This window comes from Alligator sinensis, unplaced genomic scaffold (genome assembly GCF_000455745.1).
Source record: "Alligator sinensis unplaced genomic scaffold, ASM45574v1 scaffold528_1, whole genome shotgun sequence".
Taxonomy (NCBI): Eukaryota; Metazoa; Chordata; order Crocodylia; family Alligatoridae; genus Alligator; species Alligator sinensis.
The window spans coordinates 4,771,823-4,785,894 of NW_005841846.1; the positions used below are offsets into that span (position 1 = coordinate 4,771,823).

Genomic DNA, 14,072 nt, shown 5'->3' on the forward strand with positions numbered 1-14,072 from the left:
AGGCCAGCCACTGCAGTCAGCTCCGCTGCCTCGGTTGACCCCGTCGGGCCAGATGCATGTGCCCTGCTGGCACGGGTTCTGCTCTCGGGGTTCCCTGTGGGCTTCCCCCGCCTCCTCTCTGGCCCTGCTTCTGGGGCCGCCTTTTATCTCAGCCGGGCGGCGTCTCCCGCCGGCGTTGCCCGGCCCCAGCTGGATATAAGCGCAGCTCACAAACCGCGCTGGCGGTCTCCCCGTGCGCGTGTCCCTACTCGCTCCAGCCTCTGTGTGGGGTAAGTAGGTGGTTACTCCCCCCCTGGTCCGGCCCCGGGGTACCCTTCTAACCCCAGCATCCCTGGGACAGGAATGATTACCTTGCTGTCACGTTTTCCATTGGCCAAATTAGACTTTTATTGTATTACTAGCCAATTGTCCATCAAGAATGACAGGGGGAGGGGGAACACAGGCTGGGATGGAGTGCCGCCACCTAACGCCCCATGCTGTTGCTGTTCTGCCTCTTGCCCCTGTCCGGTCCTCAGTGTGGCTATGGAATCATGGTGGCACTCCCTGATGCCTGGAACACTCTGATTGGCTGTTTCTATCAGCCAATCATAGTGCAAATAAAGCATAACAGACAGACAGACTTGGGCTTTTATAACATTAGAATGCTTTGGGGTTACAGTTAGTGATCATTCCTTTAACCATGGCCTGGGCACACCAAATCTGCATACAAACATTTAATTCAAACACATTCTTTTTTAAGCTCCTTTAATTCATTTAATTTCTGCCCTCTGAGCACAGTTAATCAGTGTAGCCAAAGTGCCCAAAAACTTATAGAAAAGTAAACCTTATATCTATTTAAAATCACTGTAAGAAATAATGTAAAACTGAGATAAGGAAATAACAAGGAAAGTTTCAATTATTATTGTCATAATATGTACCTATAAATAAATAAACATTTTACACCTAAAGAATGGACATGTCCCAAACCTTTAGTTCTGGGAGTTGATTGGTCAGAACGCTTTTACGAAGCTGACCTCTGCCTCCCTCAAATCTGGAATACAATGAAGATAAGGGCAGCAGCAAAATAGCTAATTTGTAGGAAGCACTCATTAGAGTGAGAACTCTTTATAAACTTTGCTGATCTGCAATACAAGCATTCTCTTTACTGAACTCAGAAGTAGGAACATCATTTCTCCAATCTGGCTGGCACATATTCACTTTGCTTGGAAACGTGCAGTCCAACAGTGCAATAAAGTACAATTCAAACCCTGAGAAACATTCACGATTAACAAGAATTTAGATAAACTAGGATTACTTTGATTCTATACTACACGGAGTCTGGGCAATTCTGTTCCTTAATCAACTCCTTTTAACCACAATAATAATTAATCATTTTCAGAAAGAAAAAAAATGTCCCTTTTTGTTTATTACTAAGAAAGCAAGGGCTGAATTTTTTTCAGAAAAAAGTTCTGAAAAGTAGGCAATTACAAAATGTTACAGAAAATGCAGACTGTAGACAGAAATTATCAACTTGAAGAGCTAAGAACTTAGTAAAGCGGACTAACATATACATGTATTTAACTGATATCTCAACTAATTCATCTGCTGATTTGCCTGCATAGCCTAAGTTTCACTTGAAAAACTGAAAACTCAGGCCATGAAGAGACATTCATTTCTACCACTACAAAATTTCAGTCTGGGGAAGTCTGGAAGAGCAGCAGCAGCTGAACTGCAGGGAAACTACCCCACACCTTCCCCCAGATGGGAGTCATGTCCCTGCCTCCCCCCGCCACCAAGTACCGGAAAGCATAGAAGTAGCTGCTGCTTGATAACTCCCAATCACAGAGTTGAACCCTAATAAGAGAAACTTTCACACAGATCTTTCTCATGGATGGGGCATGTTTCCTCTGTAAGAAACTGACTTGAAATGTTTTCTCTGTAAGGAATGACTTCCATTGGCCTTAATTACGTTAGCTAAAAAACTACACTAAATCTGAGCAGAAATAACAAATATTTAATATTTTTAATGCAAAGCACTGAACCAATCTGTTAATTATGTGGGTTTGCTATAGTGTGATACTTGGCTATATTAGATTATCTCATATAGACATATTTATTGCATAAGTAATAATTAATATTACTTCAGAGGTTAATGCATACCAGTTAAAATTGTCAATAGCTTCCTGCACATTTCTTGTAAAAAGTATTGGAAGAGAATCTCCATTCTTCCCTGGGAAGCAGTTATCTGTAGATCCTTTGGACAGACCCTTTCTGAAAACAACATAAGAAAACAAACTTCATTGAATCCACAATAAATATATATATATTAACTCATCTCACACTGAAAAACAGGAGAGCAAAACAGATGACAATATAGCATGTCCACATTTAAAAGGAAGGTTCAGAAAAAATAATTCTTGCACTAAAAGTGATGTTGCAAATTCCATATCACATTGGATTCCTGTACAGCACTCTAAAGATCAGGAGTATGGCTACTATGAACATGGGCAGATGTAGAATTTTGAAAAAAATTGAGCACATATGGTGTGGTACATCATCACATATAACACAACGCACAATTTTCTTCAATTAAAATGAAACTAGAGGCTTCACTAAGAAGTAGGGGCCTAGAGCTATATTATTCAATTTAAGACTGACGCAAAAACAAAATAAAACAAAACAAGAAACATTATTGGAATGTGCATTCATTTGCTATATCATAGTGGGCATGTCTACATGTGAACCTACGGTGCCATTGTTACTGTACCATCATTTAATACTTCCTTTAGGAAGTACTATATGACGGCGCATTAATAGTCATTACTGCGCTGTGCCGGCAGCGCATGATTATTTTTAGCCATTACATTGCCATAGCCATGTGCCATAGTGAGGGAATGCATTGCTATGGTGATGTAGCTGTAGCATCACAGTTGCGGGTAAGGATCCGCAGTGCTCGCCCCGCAGTGAGCACAATGTGGGGGAACACAGACCCCCGGGAGGAGGAAGCAAGTGACGCTGGCTGACGGGACCAGGATAGCCTGACTACAGGTCAGCTGGGCCCCAGGGAGGTCATGCTAGGAGAGTTGACAGAGGCCTGGGCACAGGGCAGCTGCCTGTACCCACACCTGCTAGGATAAAAGGGACGGACGAGTCCCCCAAGTAACCAAGGGTCCAGGGAAACAGAATCCCAGGAGCCCATCGGCAGATGCTGGACACTTTTCTGTTAAGTTTGCTCAGTTACAGTTAGTCCCAGATGGATCAGGTTAGGTGCCCGGGAGCCAGCCCAAAGACGAGGGACGGACACATACAGACTGATGGCCAGGAAGACCTGACCCATTTGAGGCAGGCAGCATGGATGAGGCAAGATCATCCAGGGGCAGACCTGCAGTGAGTAGCCTCTGCCCTGCCATGGACATAATAAGGGTGGGGTAAAGGGGAGGTTGGAGCCCCACAAAGAAAGCCCATGGTCGAGACCCCTCAGGCCACCTACAGGGAACTGCCTTCCCAACAATGAACATCAAAGATGTGGCAGGCGAGTAGGAGCAGTACCCGAACCATCTAGGTGGCACTGAAGCCCGATCTCACCCTGACATCTCTGGCAGGCAAGGCACCGACCAAAAGGGGGCCAAGGCTCTATAACACCTACCAGTGACACAAACATCACCAAAAATCTACATAGATAAGAGGCTCTGTTGTCCCCCTCTCTTGGCCCATCATATGTGACTGTTGTTGCCCCACCCTCCACAGAGTGGAGCTGGAGCCAGACCAGGTTCCCCTGCACCTTGTCTGCACATACATTTTTGGACAGTCTCAGGACTTGATAGAGGAACACTGGGTTCCAGTCAGAAGTCGGGGGCTAATTGGCAGGTGGGTCTTTTGTTGGGAGGGGGTATCTGGAGTATACATGCACACTAAGTAATGCTGGGCTATGGGGTCACCATGGCTTGAAATATTGTTGACTCTGCTGGGGCCCAGCCCAATGAATGACATCCTAAGCCTTTTGGTTTTTAACTAATATCATACATAGTGGGTGTGTTCACATGTTTATTAATGTGCCGTAATTACAGTGCTTTAAATTTAGCACCTGTAATGACAGGTACTAAACTTAATGCATCATAATTGGTTCTACTGTGCACTAGCACAGATGAACACTTTTTTGTGATGTTAATGTGCATTAGACTAAGTCTACTCCTCATTTGCACAATAGCATGGGCTCTGCCTGCTGCACTAACGTGTTGTCATATAGATGCGCCCATTCTGTATTATATATAAACAGGTACAAAAGTGATGCTCAAAAGTATGTTTATGAAATTCCTGTACTGAACCTTGTAAAATTTTGGAAAAAAGTAAAAATCATTAATTGTGGATGAAGTAAGCCTGTGGATACCTATACTGCTTTGCATATATTCAAATTAGTATCAGTACACTTATTTTGAAACTGCTTATTTCAAAATTAATGGGTTTTTTGGTCCCCTGAGTTTCCAATTAATGAGATTTTACTGTATGTCTCTTTGTCAGAATCAAAAAACAAAGTCAAGGCTCCTTGAGCATCTGGACAGTTCCTTCAGTGCTTCACTAAAAGTGATTTCCACATTTGAGCTAATGTTCACTTGAGTTAATATTTCTATACCTGAGTTAATGCTTTTAGTTAGAGTTAAAAAGCAGCCTGCAGGGCTATAAAATGGGAGCTACATTATTAGGAGCAGCTAGCAGACAGAAGAATTACAGAAGTAAGGATAGCTGGAGTAGTGGAACCATTTAAAAGGGAAGAGGATTGTTAACACATGTGGAATGAAGAGTTTAGAAGGAATCAAGCAAATAATAATGAGCTATTAAGTCAATTAACTCCCTTTCTGCTGCCTGAACAGAAGTGTTGCTGCCACTGTTGACAGTTGGCTTTAAAATTTGGATAGACCAGGAATCAAAGGTGGGTGCAAGTGAACCAGTGCACCTCCCTTGGATCTGCCCTGACTATAAACTAGAATGAATTTTGTCTCAAACTGAGACTTAAGAAGGCTACTACTTAGGACTCAGAACTATAATCAGTGAAAAGGATTCAGACCTACAGTGCCTTCCCACACATTAAGTACCACTGGAGCAAATGGAGCTATTCAACCATTTAAAGCCTGCATGGCAAGCACCAATGTAATAATGAAAAGCAGATGTAAATAAATTAACTTTGCCTTTGAATCAATGTATTCACAAAACAGAGTATTACTTTCCATCTTCAAACCATGCATTTTCCTTGTGACTCAAAATAATGTATTTGCAGATTCTGGGCCTATGATGATCAAAATGAAGAATAAAATCATCTCTCACTACTTCACAGATGCAATTAATGAATAATTCCTCTGTAAATTCAAAGCAATATTTTTAATTTTCATCTTTCCTTAGTCCTTAAAAGCATTAATGCTAAGCACAAATGTTTGCACAAAAGCAAAGGAACTACTTTTAAAATGTACTTAGTCAAATTCCATGAGCTTTCATGAGGAAAAAAATTGCAAGTGTAATTAGGCTTTATTTAGAATATTATTCGCTATAGAAATCTGCATTTTATTCTTCAAGCATTTTTGTTACTCTGTTTTGCAGTTCAGAAACTGCATGAAACATACGCCTCAGCATCACCAGAGGTGCTTCAAATGCACAAAATAGTAATTATTCATGCACTACTTAGTTAAATAAATGTTGTTGTTTAATCATTAGCCTACAGCCAGTTTCACTGGCAGTTATGTAATAGAAAAGTATGTTACAAACCTACTTGCTTAGACTTTTGACCTACTTGTATTTGGAATTGGAGGTACTAATAAAACACATCAAAATCTGAGTGTCTACTCTTAACACAGTCACAAACTGCTAAGCACACTTACTTCAGTTTTGAAGACTCCTCTGAATTTCCATTAGGAAGCAGACCATATAATTCCATTAATATGCCTCCTCAAATGTAACAGGTACTAAAATTAGTCTTATAAGGGCACATCTACATGAAATGTTTACTGCAGAGCTGCCTAATTAGTTCCATACTAAAGTCTCCACGTCTACACAGTATGCTGAGCCAGGTTGGAGCAGCCCCGGTTGACAGGATGACCCCCTGCCAGATGGGGTTGCTCTGATCTGGCTCAGCGTGCTATGGTCACGGGCACACATTCAAATGGCACACCCAGGAGCAATAAACTGACGCAATATGGGCTGGACTTTATTGCTTTAATTAATCGTACATGTAGATGCATGCCCTGACTCATTCTGGTGGCTGCTTATGAAATGTAGCTCCACTGGTTCCCCCAATAACTTGAAGTATCTCTAACCTTTGAACTACATACTGTAAGATACAGAGACAAGCAACAGTACACAGCATAAAATGCAGAAAAGCCTCTGTTACTTTATTGCTATTTTTTTAACAGTTACCTTAGTACAAAGGGGAAAAAATATCAGTTTTGAAATGGAGTAGTTGTTAGTTAATATACACAGACTGCTGCAATCTAAATCAGCCATTCACCAACACATTGAGAATGCAAATACTTCCAGATAACTCTTAGGGAAGAAGTCTAATTCATCCGGTGTATGGCCAAAATGCAGCCTGTAACCAACTTTGAATTACCTGAAAAGACTAGGAGTGGTTTTTTTTTTACCTTCTCTGAGCATGTTAAATGCTCCCCTTGTAGGAACAAAATTGTCCTCTAGAAACATGCACATATCTCCCTGTTCCTATATGGGGACACCTGAGGGGATAAGAGGGCTGATTTTTTTAATGATTTTTTTCAAACAAAAAGTGTCCTTTGAACACTGTTGGAAAATGAATGACAAGTGTTGCCTGTTAGATTGTGTCTAAAAACTTCTTAGTGGCATGTATTGATATTTGTTATGTCTGTTATCCAATATTTCATTTATAGCAATAAAAGACATACATTCTTATTGCAAAATAATTGTGCCATATACTTAACTTTCCTTTGCTTTAATTATCTAACTAGACTGACTACTAAATTATTGTTCATAAGCTTCTGATTTTGAGGGGGGATATAGGACAATAGATCTTCCGGGATTTCATGCAATTCCCAATTCCACTTCCTTTTCTTTGGCAATAAGAGAGACCATCATCAAGTCACGGCACATACTCTCTCTCACTTCATCTAGATTTAACAAAATATTCAGGCTATACTCTAATATATGCTGGAAGGATTACCTAAACAAAAAGGTATCTTCATATATACCTGGTGGAACTGTCCCTCTATACACCCTCTAGACAGGGTTTCTGGTGATCTATATAGGAGGGGATCCAAAAATGAATCCCCTCTCACCCAATATTTTACTACTTAGGCTATTGCCCAAGCTTCCAACTATGGATTATCACAGATCTCTATGCATCCAACTCATCTCAGCAGCTGTCAATGCAATAGCCAGAGCATGGAAACAGGCAACCCTGCCAAACATAGGAGAATGAAGAGAGAGAGAATATGGTACATATTCACTATTAAAATGCTATCTACTTCACTAAAAGACAGATATTTATGCCACTTGGTTGCCATGCTACAATCACCACAGAAAGGAAAGCATCACAGGTATACTGCAATGTGAAGATATGACTAGTCAAACATGAAAGGACAACAGAAGATAGAGACCTGCCCTGCTTTTGATCAAAAACTAATGGACAGTGACTGTCAGGAAAGTCAGTAATACATTTATGCAGATGATCACTGCTTGTATCCCAAAATGTGTTTTTATTGTACTGTCCTTTATATATGTTTTGATATAGTTATGTGGTCTTGTTAATAAAAATTATGCATTAAGCCAAAAAGGTATATACAGGAAAGTTTCCATTTTCTTCTTTTTAATTTTTGAAAAGCAAAATGCTTTTTTTTCAAGAAACAATTTTTTAATGGAAAAACAGTGACAAATATGAAATATTTTCATTTTCTTGAATTTTATTGTGGGAAACAAAAAATAATTTTCCAATAAAAAATCATCTCTCAAAATTCTCAAGACAGGTCTGTGAACTGTAGTGTAATCATGATAGATAGGTATTAGGTATAATTTTATATTACATGGATGAGAAATAATAAGCCACACACACAGCTGTTTCCCAGGTTTACCCACAATACAAATGCCAATCCTGTTGACCTAGGCAGCAAAGTAATGCGTACATCAGTGCTTCCCAAACTTTTCCTGAGCATGACACCATTTATAGCCCTATTTCCTCAGCATGGCCTTTCACTCTCAGCCCACAGCCCTCCAACCCTAGGGATCCCATCCGCTGATGTTGCAACACCATTTCAGGTCATGACCCACAGTTTGGGAACCACTGGTGTACAGGTTCCAAACTGTTATCCTGATCCAAGCTCCCCTTCTCACCTAACATTGACTTTGCTCAGTGAATCTATCTTTCCCAGTATTAATTTGGCCATGTCACATATCCCAATTCTGAATTTTTCCAAAAACTTCCCATCAAAACCATCTCAACAACTGATCCTTACCTTTAGAGCAACTTCCCAACTTTGCCTTGCCTTGAATTATAGTCTGGTCTGGTCTATAACAATTCTACCTGAGACTACTAACACATGTTCATCCTAACGGACAATGAGATTCAATCCCCGATTCCAGTAATTGTGTGGAATACATGTGCATGGCAGAATATGTGATTCTAGGATCAGAACCCAATTATGTCCTACTTGCCAGTGCAGGAGGAGCCTGGAATTGTGATCCTGGATTCCCCCTGCACCAAAAGGGTACCCAACAATCTGCTGATTATCAGCCTGCAGGGATAGCTCCGGGATCAGGGACCCCCATGCAGTCTACCCTGCCATATGTTTTAGGGTGCAATAGAAACCAGCCACAAAAATGTGTAATAATTTTGTTGCTGGTTTTATATTTTATTGTGCCATTAACTGCCTGAACGTGTGCCCAAATTATACTTTAAGATGCAATTAATTGGTTAATAGCAGCTTAAATGTAATGTCTGCCAAGGGACTGACGCTCAAATATATCAGGGATATTACCATCAATACTTAATTTCTTTCTTTCCATTTTCTTTTTGGTAATCTTCACTTGTGCATGAACTGCCCCAGGAGCGTACCTAGACATGGGCAAGAGGGGCAGGAGCCCCAGGGCATCAGAATTGCCCTCACCCCCATGGAGTCTGCACCCCAAAAGCAACAACAGTCTCAAGGCATTGATCCTGGAGCAGCAGCCAGTACAGACATTGTGCTGCTGCTAAGACCAACAGTCAGACTGGGTAGACCATGCTGCAGTGGCAGTGACAGCATCAGCAGCATTAGCCAGGGACTGTTTTTGAGTCCCCAAAATAGGTAAGACTCCTGTCATGCCCCCCCACCCCCACCCCCACTGGGAACCCCCAACCCTCCAGCAGTCAGCAGCACCTCCCCCACCTGCTCAGGGTGTAAACCCTGCTTGTTACACCTCTGTACTGCTGTTCCTAGTCCCAGGTCACACATAGCCATCACTCTGTTCATTCAATTCCCTCTTGATTCCATGAGTCACACTTGAATTGAATTTGAAATTTAAAAATAGCATGAAAAGACAACACTATGAGCTCTCACACCTGCCCCCACCACAAGTCCCCACATTCTCAGCATAGCCTGCCTTTTGTGCATCTCTTTTTTAGACTATTAGGACCAGATGCACAAAGGGACTTTGGTGTGCTAAGGTGCCCAGCTCTGGGCGTGGAATTCAGAAACATAACATAGCCAGTAATGAATAGGGAGTGTTAGGCATCTATGAATAGGATGTAAAGCAGTCAAAAGAGAGAGATCTGTTTGACATCCTGCCTTTCCTCCAGATTTACATCCTTCTCCCTGAAACAGGGGACATGTGAAACATTCACACCCCAAAGATACTTTCGAGACATCGGCACCCAACTAATCCTTTTGCACATAGATGGCTGGCTCTTAAAACACAGGGTGGCAGCACAATGATGTCTCTTTAATATTAAGCGTAGCAATTAAAACACTTCTTAGGAAATGCTCCAGGATAAAGAATAAACTGGTGATGCCACTCTCCAATCTCATTATGGAAGCTGTGCCTCTTTGCAGAAAGAAATACAGAATTCAAAGGGCCAGACAAAGCAAACAACAGGCACCCTGGCACAGTGAAGAGGGCACTCCAAAAGGGGGCAGGCCTGGATTCTAGCCACCCTAACACACTGTCTTACATGTTATTCAATGACTTCTTAATCTCTTTCTCTCTCTCATGTCCTCATACTGAACTAGCATCATTCTCCTCTTACTTTCTCTCTGGTTCTATGAAATCATGCATTTGTTTTGCACAGCAACCCAACTTCAATACTGAGCGAACAGTGGCCTCACTTTTGCCTGATGGTTAGGGCAGTCTCCTGTTATGCACATGTGGGTTTAAATCCCTCAGTCCTCCAACCACTGCATGAGTACTCTAACTACCAACTCGTATGTAAAAGATGGGCATTGTTGCTTGAAAGTAGCTGTGATTACTTTGATCTGTACTGACCTTTATGTTGTCTGGGTGTCCGGCATATTCTGAGCATGCCTGCCAGATCAGGCCTCTCTCATAAGTTAACCATCGGGACACCTCGCTCCTACATCCCAAGCAGCTTTAGGTAGAAGAGAGGCACCAAGCCGCTCTACTCAGCCAAGCTAGGGATACCTCTGAGCACGCACAGCAACATAATTTTAGGACTCCCTCCAGATTCTCAGGTAGCTAGCCAAGGTTTGTTTGGATTGTTCTCTTGGACTTGGGCACTTGAATTATACTTCAAGCATCTAAGAGATTTTTTTACTTTGCCCTTACTACTTTTTTTTGGTTGGCTGAAATATTTAAAAAAGCCCCTAAATGTCATGTGAACTTTGTTGTTTTGGTATTTTATAACAGCATTTCTAAAAGGTAAAGAGTTTACTTTTTCTGCAGGGCTAAAAGAAGTATTCATGACTTAAAGTAAATACGGAGTCAAACTCTTTCGCAACTGTAACAGGGAGGTCTGGCCCTTTAAGTGGCACAGGTAGCACTGGGATAAGATCCCAGCTATGAAGAATTAACTGCAAATTAAAAAAGCCCAAGCAGGGAGACAGCAAGCAGGCTGAGCTGGGGAAGAAGCAGTCTGTGTCCCAGGGGTAGACTGAAACTCAGATGAGCTTGCTTCTAGGGAGAGCTGAGCTCAAAGGCTCTTTTCCTGCCACGTGGGGAAAGGGGAAATTTTCATTTTTGCTTGTTTGTTTGTTGCTTTGGTCAAGGGTTATTGTATGTGCTATGAACTATCGCCTGGACTGGCTGAGGGGCTCCTGAAAGGACAATGCTTATCCATGTGGGAGACAGCACACCAACCTGCTTGTGGCAACTGTCATGCAATATAATATCACTATTCACTTAGTAAATAACAATATATTTATTTCTGCAATAGTTAACTGATTTAAAAAGTCCTACTGAACATTTTCTGAGTATATTTTAGACATCCTGCCTCTGCATTCAGGTAAAACTTCTAGTGTTTGAAAATCAGAATGACTGAAACGAACAATTCAGCAAAGCACCTACACACACAGGACTTAAAGCTTGAGAACAATCTTACCAGTAAATGTAAATATTTGCCAAGTTATGATTATGGTTAAGTTAGTTGTCTGAATGGGGTCTAAGTGATATCTTTACTGCTTTTTCAGCCTGATGAAGAGTATTTGTACCAGAAAGCTTGCAAAGAAGAATTTTTCAAGCTATCTGAGTTGGTCTAATAAAATATACCAGATTTACCCGAAGAAAAATGTCTGCCTATCTTCACCACAAGTAATACAAGAAATTCAATATAAGTTAATGATAATAAAAACAATTCATTTTAAGTTATTAAAATACATTTTAAAGTATGTATATTTTAAAGTTTGCAGGATTAAACACTGTTTTGTATTTAGGGAGGCTAGCTGTGGCAGCACAGACCCTGGCACAGACTTTAAAAACCCCCTGAAAGGCTTGGTAAAAACCTGTTCATCTGCACTTGGCTGCCACAACAGAAGTGCTGGTTTAAAGCAGGGGTGCTTCAGCCAGTCTGGGACTGCACTGTCCACAGCATCTATGTAGGCCTGGCCCAGAACAAGTGCAGCACATGCTATGCACTTTGGCCAGTCCAGAAGTGCTGCACATGGCGTCTGCTACAGCCAGCTTCAGGCAGGCATTGAATGCAGTGCAGGCATGGGGGACTGGTACCTCCTGAGACTGGGGGGCACAGTTTGTGGGCCGGAGCGTCGGTGGGAGGGGGGCAAGCGGCAACTGCCCACAGAAGCCATTGGGCGGGGGGGAGCAGCAACCACCCACGGAAGCTGGCGACCTGGGGGCGGCAGGGAGAGAGGCCAAGGGGAGGTGGTGAGCAGCAACCTCCTGCAGAAGCCGCCAGCAGCAGCAGCAACCAATCTCAGGGGGGCACTTGCCCCTGCTACCAGTCACCAATGAGTGTAGATCCCAGACTAGCTAAAGCAGTTGCTATGTTCAGGGCACATCTCAGACCTGCTCTACACAGGCTTTGCAGGCAGCACAATCCCAGAGCAACTGGAGTGGGAAACATGTGCTAGATTTGGCATACAGTGGGGTGGGGCCATGGGCCCAATCCCTGCACCATTCACCTGGCTCATCTACCAGCCTCACACCATACATCTGGCTTGTGGGGCCAGATGACTTTGACATCCCAAATTTAATAGCTACCTTGGCTACATCTACCTCTACAAACTGCAAACAGATACAAAGCAGGATAAATTTGCACTTTACAGACCAATTAAACCAGAGATGCATCACATAAGCTTCTGTAAGCAGCAGCTTACTTCATCAGATGCTGTGAAACTACCTGTCTTTGCAAACAGATAGGCACTGAGCTATAATATACTGTACTCCTCTTCTCAGTGCTCACCTTGAATTGATTTCGAACAAAACCATTCTGATTTTTTTCCCCTAAAGAACAAAGGATAGAAATAGTCTTAAGGCAATAACCAGATACTAAAAATATCATAATCTATCCATATGCAATGCTTATTTACTAAACAGGCAAGGCCTAGTCAGTTTAGAAGAGAGACACTTGAGGAGGGACATGATCAGGATTTATAAAATGCTGACTGGCAAAGACAAAGCCAACAGATATTTATTACTGACTCTCTCAAGATGAGAATTAGGGGTCACAAAATGAACCTAGTTGGCAGTAAGTTTAAAACTAACACAAGGAAGCTCTTTTTCATGCACTGTCTCATTCAAGTGTGGGGCTTGCTGTCACCAGATGTTACAGAAGATGACAGTTTAGCCACATTCAAAAACCATTTGGATGAATCCTTGGAAGACAGGGGTAGGTGTTTAGCATAGGAGTTAGGAGCAGAACCTTGGAATCAGAGCTTCCTAGACCTTAACTGCCGGAGGCTGCAAGTGAGAGAGAAACAGTGGGAAAAAACCCATCGTACCCAGTTCCCTCTCCCTTTCAGCATCCCCCCTCTGCCCTGTGAGACACAGGCCTTTTGATGTGCCATACTGTGACATGGGTCAAAACCCACCACGTCAAGCTACACGCCTCCCTTGGTGGTGATGGGGGCCACTGAGGGCACGTCACTAACTGCTTAGGTAAAAAAATAACCAAAACAAAAACCCAGGGACAGGAGTGAGGATCACAGGTTTAAAATGAGCATGCAGAGGCGGACACCGAGCCGAGCCCACCAGACCCTGCCCACTGAATGCGTGCAAGCAGCCGGCGGGCACTGCGTGAGGCAGGAGGCTGGGCACTGAGGCCTTGCAGTCAGTCTTTCTTCTGCACCTTTGCTGCTTCTGCTGCCCTTTGAACCCACCTTCCCTGGGGCTAATTCTGAAAAGCAAAATGCTTTCCCCCCCAAAAAATATTTTTTTAATGGAAAAACGGTGACAACTATTTTAATTTTCTTCCATTTTTGTGGGAATATTTTTGCGACGAGGCTGCCGCGTGGGGCGGGAGAATCGTTTCCTTCACCCCTGCGGTTGACATGCATGTTCCCCTTACGAGCTTGGCCGCGAGGGGCTGGCCCAGGCTCGGCGCTGCACTGAGGCTGTGGCAGAGGGGACTCGGCCCCGGGGCACCGCAGTGGCAGGCTCGGGGTGGAGCTGGCCTGGGCCGCGGGATGCGCAAGATA

At 42.7% G+C, this 14,072-nt stretch overlaps 1 protein-coding gene across 6 annotated transcripts in view; it reads right to left on the minus strand.

The window, feature by feature from the left end:
• The window catches only part of FAM149A (family with sequence similarity 149 member A), a 40,011-nt gene extending 27,153 nt beyond the window's left edge, over positions 1-12,858 (minus strand). For 4 of the 6 annotated variants that reach the window (XM_025207752.1, XM_025207773.1, XM_006015879.3 and 1 more), the window contains exons 1-2: positions 12,839-12,857; positions 2,140-2,250 (exon numbers count right to left, since the gene is read on the minus strand). The gene's annotated coding sequence lies outside the window, so the exon portion shown is untranslated. Of the gene's footprint in view, positions 1-2,139; positions 2,251-12,838 lie in introns of all 6 variants that reach the window. The other 2 variants (XM_025207767.1, XM_025207745.1) reach the window with 1 other exon arrangement.
• Between the last annotated feature and the right edge of the window lie 1,214 nt (positions 12,859-14,072).